General features: G+C 37.7%; 1 long non-coding RNA gene across 3 annotated transcripts in view; it reads left to right on the top strand.

Moving 5' to 3' along the window:
- Positions 1–8,564, top strand: part of LOC106148558 — a 32,290-nt gene that overhangs the window by 7,477 nt on the left and 16,249 nt on the right. The window contains exons 1-2 of one of the 3 annotated variants that reach the window (XR_001234120.1): positions 25–306; positions 695–721. The exons of 1 other annotated variant lie outside the window; for it this stretch is intronic. This is a non-coding gene — a long non-coding RNA (uncharacterized LOC106148558). Of the gene's footprint in view, positions 1–24; positions 307–694; positions 722–8,564 lie in introns of those variants that run through there. One more of the 3 variants, XR_001234121.1, reaches the window with a different exon arrangement.

Here is an 8,564-nt window from a genome sequence, read left to right as displayed (position 1 = left end):
TGATTGGTTCTAATCGTGCAGAAATGCGGGTTCAGACTTCCTTGGGTGGTGAGCGGAAGCCCAAGCAGATTTCCGTAAGGACGTACCGTTGGGGGGCTTGGGGCGGCGTAAAACTCGCCTAGTTGCTTTCCTTAAGAAAACCTACCACGCGTGCGTGTAAGACTCGGGATGTTTACGTCCTGATCCGAGAAGGCGCAACGACACCAAGTTGCGAAAGTAGCGAAGTTCCCACCCTCGCAGAGATGCCCACCGCTCAGTTTCTGGGCAGAGCTCAGACTTCACCCTGGAATCAACGCTCCGCCCCAGGTCCGAGCCGTTTGATCGGGAATTCCTCAGCGCCGAGGGCTAAGAGGCTGCTTTGGTGATAGGAAGCCTCCGAAGAATTCCTTTGGAAATTAGCAGTTGAGAGCAAAGCACTCAGTGAAAAGAGAGAAGGGAAAATGTAGTAGGGGGAATAGTGTGTCCTGTAGAGTTTTTCTTAATCGTCACACCTGGTCCTTTAGGTGGAGTTAATGTCTATGTTCTAAGCAGGACCACTGGAATTTTCAGACAGCACTTCTCACGCAGAAGCGATTCATTTTGAATTCGTGTTAAGGAAACGTAGTAGAATGATCGATGTTACAAAAAAATGTTAAACATTTTTTTATCTGGCTTTATGACACGGTGTCCTAGGATTTTATCTTTTCTCTTGCAGCCTGTTTTTCTTCAGAATAAAGTGGAGGTGAGCGTATGGAAGTCGAAATTTATTTTGCAGTTTTGCCCAGTTTCCCTAACTGAAAAAACGATCACGCAGATGCAGCCGGCCGGTCAGGGACAAAAATAATTAGAAGCCATAAAACATCTTCTGTAACGTTTGGAAGATGAACAGTGACTGTAAATCCGAAGTCTTCGTGACAGGATGGTTGGAGAAGTCCTAGAAATGGCATGCAACAGAATGAGGTGGTGCATGTAGGAAAGAACTGAGGCTGTTTTCAGGTTTTTCCAATGTCTGTGGGTTCACCCTGGTCATCACTTCCGCACTAACATTTTCTATAGAAGGGAACATATCTAGTAGTCAGTTGTTTTCAAATGTGCTGGGTCTCGAGCTTCCTCACGGAGCTGCTTATCTCTATTATTAGCAATTATTGATTATATAGTCTAATCTTTGAAGTGATTTTATTTCATTAAAATATTTTAAGAGTCAGCTTTCAAAAGCCGCCTCCCCCCACCCCGCAGGAGTGTTTGCGGGAAGTTGCAGATTTAAACAGTAACAATTCATCTTTGAGGTCTAGCCATTCTACCTGCTATGTCTAGTTATGAATCTTATTTCATGAATCTTGTCTAATACTTGTCTAGTTTGAGAAAATTTCTTCTCTTAAATTACTCCATTCTGTTTTCCTTCCTGCTTTGGAGTCTATGATCTCACAGATCTATTTTTCTGACCTCCTTCCTTTTATAATTTTCATCACCTCACAGGTTCTCAGAGAAATTCTTGTAGCTAAGTTTCTCATTCACTGATTCAATTTCCTTTTGCTCACAGTCTCTCTTTCATCTCCAAGAAAACTTTCCAATTCTCTGATTGTTATTTATTTCTGTATAGCTGACTCTTGATTTAGACTTGAGAGTATGAATTATGAATGATAGTCTAATTACTTTCCCCCTATGTTTTGTAATAACGTACTGCAGAATGCTCAAGAAATGACCCTGTTCTTTGAACTGTTGATTCATTCACTGTATGACTTTTTTTTAAGTATATATTTTTACAGATTTTAAGGTTAGCATTAATACTGAGTTAAGTCCCAGTGAGAATAAGGTAAGTGCATGTGTTTTCCAAAAGACTCCTTTTACTTTTAAACCATTTATTTACTGGATCTTGCATCTTGTATTAAAACAGCTGTTACACTTGTAGTGCTTCGCACTTCAAATTTAGTTGACATGATTGTTTTTTGTGGCCATCAACTTTCCTTTGGGAAAAGCATACTTCTGCATTTGGGAAAATATTTCTCCCACGCTAACATACGTGAGTGGACCAGCTGTCTTTACTGCTTTCAGGGATTACCGAGGAATGAATACTGTAATCCAGCTGAGGCACGATGCTCTCCCTGTGTGCACGAGGTGGTCACGTGAACCGAGCCGAGTCAATCAGGGCCCTCTGAGAGTTTGCAAACTGGGTCAAAAGGGAAGAGCTGTGTCTTTCTGTTGTCTAAAGTGAGCAGATATAATCCAGGAGCCAGTGTGGCTACAGTTACAACCAAGAGGAGAATCTTAGTTACCAAAAATGCATGGATGCCCAAAGAGAAACAGAAATGAAAACTGTGGAGGTGCAGTTTCATTTTATGTGAGGTTATTGGGTTCCTGTACATGGCACATCTTTATTACTTCCCTTTTCTCTTCTCCTCACCCTTTGCCCTTCTTCCCTTGGTCCTCTTCCCTATTGCCAGAGATCCATCTCCTTGTCCCCTTCTACCCATCCTTGATTATTCTCTTAGTTTGTACCTTGCCTCACTCAAATGAGCAATGCCCTACATATGGTGTTTAAGCTTGTTAACACCATGTAATTGCAAACAAAACAGACTTCAGAGCAAGGAAAATTACCAAGAATAAAGAAGGGCATTACATAATAATAAAAAAGTTTTCAAGAAAGCATAGCATTATTTAATGTACACTTTCCTAGCAATGGGTCAAAATATGTGAAGCTAAAACTGATAGGCAAATCCACTATTATAGTTGGAGACTTCAACACCCCTGCATCATTGATAAATGACAGAGCAATCCAACCAACAAGAATAGGGAATCAGTTGGCTCCAGTTGATATTTACAGAATGCTTCATCCAACAACAGCAGAGTGCAAATTCTTAAATTCCTAAGGAACATTCTCCAAGGTGTACCACATTCTGGGCCATAAGGAAGTAAAACTAGAAATCAATTAATAGAAATAAATTGAACCCCCACCACCCAAATATCTGGAGATTAAATAGTACATTTCTAAATAGCTTAAGAGTCAAAGAAATATTAATAGAAATTTTAAAGTATTTTGAGGAAAATGAAGATCAAAATATAAGTTATCAACATCTATAAGATGCTTGCTTCTATATTTTCTCTGCTGGTACATTTAGTTTGTAAGAGCTTTCTATAGTATATAGTTTCTATATATAGTATATAATTCTATAGTACATAGTTTGTCAGAGCTTTCTATAGTATATAGTTTCTAGATATAGTATATAGTTCTGTAGTTCTATAGTATATAGTTTCTGCCAAACTATACTAGTTTTATCATCATAGCTTGATAGTGTGCATAAAGAAGACATCCTGAGTTATTGCATATAAAATTTTTCCTGTATAATTTACCATTGATTTTTCCATTTACAGTCATATGCTACCTAAACACATTTTGGTTCATGATGAACTGCATATAGAACAGTGGTTCCATAAGATTATAATGAAACAAAAATATCACTTAGTGATGTCATAGCCATTGTGATATTCTAGAGCAACCCATCCCTGGAATGTTTAAGGTGATGCTGGTATAAATAACCTTACTACACTGCCAGTACTATGCAAGTATATATAAAGAATGGTGTAGAACATACGTGCCAGACATGGTGGCACATACTTATAATCTCAGCACTCTGGGAGGCTCAGACAGGAGAATCACAACCTTAAGCCCAACCAGGGAACTTAGCCACTTACCAAGACATGTGTGAAAAAAAATTAAAACGGAGCTGGGGATACAGCTCAAGATGAAGGCCCTAGGTTCAATCTCAGTACCATGAAAAACCATTGCAGATACAATAATGTGCAGTACATATGCTTGATTTTGATAATAAATGACTATGTTATGGATTATGTACTTTTCTTTTTGTAATTGGATTAGTACCCCTACATATTAAAAGTAGTTATTGTGTTATGTTATACTTGCAGCATACTCACACACCTTGTGTTTGATTGCATCAATAGGCCCAGTTCAGTGACTGACCCACACCATCTAGGTTTATGAAAGTACACTTTATAATGTCTGCACAGTGATGAAATTATCCAACTATGCATTTCTCAGAAAGTATCCCTATCATTACCCAACATGTCACTGTTTTATTTACCTACAAAATGTATATATGCACACAATATATTCTACCTCTTTGCTTTTTCTACTTTATTTTAATACTGGTCTTAAATATTTTGTTCCATATTTTCTGTGAAGTTTTTAATAGTTATATTTGTAAGTCTTTGAGTTAGTGTTCAGTTTATTAAAATTTCTGGTAGATAGTGAACATATGTAACTTTTAAAATTTTTCTGAGAGAGAAATTTTATGAGATTTGTTATACAGCTTTTTCATTGTTATTCTTATATAAATATGTAATTAAAACTTTGTATTTGACAAGTAGCCACTTAAAAGTATTGCTTAACTTTCCAATGATTATTTTTTTAAAAATATTTGTCATTAGCTGGGTGTGGTGGCACCTACCTATAATCCCAGCACTCAGGAGGCTGAGGTAGGAGGATCCTTGAGAGTTCAAGACCAGCCTAGGCTACAAAGTAAGCTCAAGGTCAGCCTGAACTGCATAGTGAGACCCTGTTTCAAAAAGCCAAAGATGTTGTCATTAATTATTATTTTAGTTATATTTTTGTTTTATTGTAAAACATAAATTTCTTAGTTTTTGAAATTTGTTGGTATTTTTGCCTACCTAAGATCAACTTATTATAACCACTATATGAACGTTAGAAAAAACCCACTTTGATTATATGGGTCAAGACATTTTTTAAAAGTCAGTTTGGGAGAATTTTGTCACTTACCACCCAAAGATCTCCAGTAAAAGAGCAGTTTGTAAGAATGCTAGTGACAAGGACATTTCTCAGGAAGAATGCCCTTTAGCTCCCTGTAAGAGTTCATATCATTCCTGTACATTGCTGAGCACCATAGAGGGAACAGAAACTCTCTAAGGACGCTGAGAAGAGTTTCCATGATTGCTTACAAGTAACACGCAATTTGCTCCTGAGTAATGTTTGAGACCTTTGATAACTAATCTTTTGGGGGATGTATGCCTGTTTATGGGGGAGTTTTACCTTGGACTTCTAGCATCCTGCCTACTATAGTACAAAGTTCACAACTTATTTCTCTAAAGATTCTGGTGGAGCCTCTAATCTCAAGTGCCACGTCAGAGTTTATTGGGAGAAGGAGAGTGCCAGGTACCTGCATCAGGATGCCATATTCCGTTTGTCTGGGTTGAGTTTGTGCATTGTGGGATAAATCCTGGGAAAGAAGGAGGCATTTGGAATTGAAAGGATTACTAAAAATTCAATTATGTGGTTTATTTTTCATTCAAAATTGCTTTGGCCTCCAAGACCAGCCCCGTAATTCATGCTTCCCACTCTTCAGGCCTTTGCGTCATCTCGTCATGCACAGAGGGTGTACCCAAACCTGGGTAGCCAACAGAATATAACAGAAGTAAATGCGAATCTTGTCATTGGGTCATGAAGAAATTCCCGTGTTCGCCTTTTAAAGTTTTAGGTTTCTTGATTTGGAGGAAGCCAGCTGCCATATTCTGAGGCGTTCTTCATGTGGTGTGGGTCTGAAGGAAGGTGTCTAGTGTGGAACTGAAGCCTGTCAGTATGCAGAGCTAACTGTTACATACCTGAGGAATCGGTCTTCCTACTCAAGATTTCCTGTGATCAGGCCTGGGGAACATCTTAATGGCAGCCTTATGAAGGTTCTTGAGCCAGAATCACCACCTAAGTCGAATTTAAATTGCTGACCCACAGAACCATTAAAGATACTGAATGTGTATTGTTTTAAGAGGATAAGTTTTAAGGGAATTTGTACATTGGTGAAAAACTAATGTAAAGAGTCTCATTAAGAAATCAAGTCAATGAGTGGTAGTAGAGTTTACACTCTAATGGAGAAAATCAGAGGAAGAACAGAGAAGAAGCAAGAGTTCTCCTCTGTTCATTATGAGATGTCTAGTTCAAAAACAGATATCAAGTATGTGGCTGAACATAAGATTCTTGAATTTTGGAGAGAGGAGAGTCACAGGCTGGAATTTGAAAAGCATCTCCAGATAGGTTGCATTTAAAACTCTGGGAAGAGATGTAGATAGAGACTAGGCTGGAGCTCATCAGTGGGTTGGGAAGGAAGAATCATTGAGATTAAGAGAGGACATTTCCACAAGAAGGGTTCAAATGAAGTGGAAACAAGGAGAAAGAAAGTCTTCACAGCCGGGGTTAAGTGCAGACTAGGAGAAGCAGGGCTTTGTCATTGGGCTGGTTAAGGTTAGCTATGATAAAATTGCGATGCAATTATGATAAATGATTATTCCAAGAAATCTTATTCATGTGTGAGGGAGTAGAGCAAAAATGTGATGATGAATCATTTTTCTCCATGCGGTTTATGTGAATGCTTTCACATAATTGCATATTAAATCTTCCGTGGACTAGAGTACCCTTGGAGTTCTCTACTGATTTCAGCTTGATTGCTCTTAAAGCATACCAGATTTAGGGGCTGGGGATTTAGCTCAGCGGCAAAAGCGCCTGCCTAGCAAGCGCAAGGTCGTGAGTTCGGTTCCTGGAACCGGAGAAAAAACCAAAAAAAAAAAAAAAAAAAGCATACCAGATTTAGATGTCTTTGGAGATAAGGAATTCAAAATCTCCTAAAGAAGCGAATGCTAAGAGCTAAGAGCTTTTCACATGGAAAAACTGCCTCTTAGAGTATATAATCTCCATGAAAGAAGGCTGTTTAAGCATCCTATCTGTATCTGTTTCTACATCTGCATATTGTGCATGTGTGTGACATAAAAACCGAAGCACTCCTGTGAAGGAAGGACTGCACACACACCAGTGATCACACTGATTGTGAGAGGCTGACATATTCATGTTACCCAATGGTGACCTGGGCTTTGTGATGTCGTAGTGCAATGCATTATGTGTTTGTGGTGATGAAGATGCATGTGAACCAAATGTGCTCTCAGTTGTGTGAAAGTGCAGCACACACAACTGTGTACAGCACACTGTACTTGGTAGTGATAATAAACGACTGTTTTATGTACTTATTATAATGTGCTATGCTTTTTATCCTTTAGAGGATAATTCTATTTATAGAAAAATGTTTACAGCAGTTTGCTTTGTACCAGCAATAGGCTCATATCTCTCATGTTTAACTGCATATCTTGATTATGTCAAGGAGCTATCCCGGGCGATTGGCATATACCTTCTTGTTTTGCACTTAGAAGTTTGCACTCTATGTGGTACTTTGTAATACACACTGACGAAACTGCCTGACAGCACATTTCTCAGGTTGTATTTCTGTCAAGTGTGTCAGGACTGTATTTGAAATTCAGATTTTAAAAAATTGGCCTATTTTGAGTCTACCAGCTAATTAGAATTCTTTCTTCTCTGGACTACTATTTGTTCAATATTAGTTTTGAAAATCTTTCTAAAACAATCACATCCATTGATGTCTCATTAATGCTTGCAATGTGTATTAAAATTACATGGCAACATGTTTAAGTACTTTTATATTTTGCTTTGGTTGGGTTCTATTATATTTGAATATTGTATTTGAATATTTTTCCTTTTGCATTTTGTCTCCAGATAATTTTAATTTTTGTATTTGTTTAATGTTTGTATGTGTGTTAAATGAATAATAAAGCTGTGTGTGTTTTTATAAGTTATATTCCACAGTTAATAAAGGGCTTTAGTTTTTTCCTTAAATCGATTCACATGAAGTAATTTCAGTTTTCTCATCTTCGTTCTTTGTCTGCTTCTGCTTTATGTAAATTGGTTGTTTTTTTTTTTTTTTGTCTTTTTCTCTCCTAGCAGAGAGTTACACATAAGGGAGGAGGCTATAGGGGACTCTGATTCTCACATCGTATGTCATTTTATAGGCTTCTATTTTTCTTTGAACTCTAATATCATTCTTTATTCTCTTTTAAGTTTGCTTTGTCAGAGCTGATCTGCAGGGGGTGAAATTTATTAATGAAATCCAGTCAGTATACATGAAAAAAATGCTAGTTTAATACATGACGTGTGTTTGCCACTGCTTAGTGTGATTTTTATTTTTTTAATGAAGATGATCAATTTAAAATCAGTTGCATTTAGCTGTGTAATAATACAGGTCTAAGACATATGCATACAGGTATGTATTAATTCCTCATCAAAAAATTCTTTAACTTCTGTGTATCTGTATTGTGTACATGGGAAATCTGGCAAACTAAGGTATGATTTGACATTGTCAGAAGAGGTTTTTAATTAGTTAAGTAATCAATTAATTTTTTTTTTGAGGCAGGGTTTTGCTATGCAGTTTAGTCTGACCTTGAGTTCACTGTGTAGCCCAGGCTGGCCTCAAACGCTCAGTGGTCCTCTTGCTTCAGCTTCCTGAGTGCTAGGGTTACAGGCATGAAAGAATGTGCCTTCACTAATAATTGGCAAAATCATAGCAAATTCTAGTAAGTGCTATGCTTGGATCTAGAGTGTCTCCTGAAGACATGTGACAGACTCTGCCATATGCTACTTCTAAATGGGCCCCCCAAAACCCAGGTGCTGGATCATTGGCTGAAACTACCAGAACCATGACCAAAATAAACCTTTTCTCCTT

The sequence above is a fragment of the Chinchilla lanigera genome, unplaced genomic scaffold, assembly GCF_000276665.1.
Source record: "Chinchilla lanigera isolate Chin_1 unplaced genomic scaffold, ChiLan1.0 scaffold00022, whole genome shotgun sequence".
Taxonomy (NCBI): Eukaryota; Metazoa; Chordata; class Mammalia; order Rodentia; family Chinchillidae; genus Chinchilla; species Chinchilla lanigera.
Note: the sequence above shows the minus strand (reverse complement) of the source record. Positions and strands in the feature narration are given on the sequence as shown.